Source organism: Eutrigla gurnardus (assembly GCF_963514095.1).
Source record: "Eutrigla gurnardus genome assembly, chromosome: 6".
Lineage (NCBI taxonomy): Eukaryota > Metazoa > Chordata > Actinopteri > Perciformes > Triglidae > Eutrigla > Eutrigla gurnardus.
The window spans coordinates 30,414,056-30,415,274 of record NC_139920.1 but is presented as its reverse complement, the minus strand read 5'-3'; positions in this window follow the sequence as shown (position 1 = coordinate 30,415,274).

Sequence of the window (1,219 nt, the reverse complement as noted above, 5' to 3'; positions counted from 1 at the left end):
GAGAACAAGAAAACTGGATACAGTGTAGCCTAATGGTGCCTAATGGCAGCATCACTCTCACATGAATGCAGGAAGGGAAATGACTCTGGATTCGTCTGTTAGTGCATTTATTCATGAAATAAGAGCCATTCAAGTGTGCATGCTGGGAAGTTGAGTTACCTAAAAAATGGTGTCCTTCCCCATTAACAATACGTTTATGGGAAAGGTCTTTTTGGGCACCGCGGCATCATGGGAAGGACCGTGACATTGATCTTCTCCCATTATTTGCAGCAACAAAGAACATAAGCATGTTAACTAAAAATGGAACGTTAAGTTCTAGTTGGATAGGAAACCATGTTTCTTCTCACTCTTCTTCACATGTTATTAATGCATAATCAGTGTTATACCCACTAAATGGAACAGGCTGCCCTGTCCTAATCAGGCTCATTACACAGCTTGTAAAAAACAGACAGTGTGGGAAGTCACAAAAAAGGTGTTCTTCATTTCCGTCCCGCTCTCCCAAATGAAACGGCAAAGATCAGAGGGGGTGTTTCATTGAAATATTAACACAGGTGATCAGAAAGTCTCTCAGGCTTCATCTGGACTAACTCTGGCGACACTCCTCAACCTGCTCTCGGTTTCCGACTGCTTGATGATTCAAACCAGGAGCAGTAAAAAAAGAAAGAAAAGGAAAGGCTCCTTTAATTTGCCACATGTGGCGAGAGAGAAGAAAAGAGAGTGGAGGTGTCAAGAAACGGACTCCTTGCTGGTTCAGTGGACAGTAATGGAGCCGATGGGCCCGCGTTGCAAAACGCTTCGCCGCCGTTCACGCCAGGAGGACACAGCCGAGGTCATGTGACAGGAGATGGGATGGAAGTCTTTCCAGGTGACCATGACCACAAAACAACAACAACAATGGAAGAAAATGTTAAAATCCTCAGGTGAAAAGCAAAAGATTCTCCAAGAATAAAGAGTGTTTCCCTGAGAGTAGAATAGATAGTGGTTGATGCAGCCTTGCTCGTTTGTTTGAAATGGTTATGAATGAGTGCGGTGGCCCCACCCCCCTCTCTCTTTCAACCCCCTCGATGCCGGCCCTGCCCAGGATAAAATTCAGGACGACTCAGGCGGTGCCTCCACAGAAGAGGGCTGACTGACTGACTGCACAGCAGAGCGTGAGGCCGTTTACTTACTGCTTCGCTGCCCCGTGCTAGCAGACACACACACACACACACACACACAC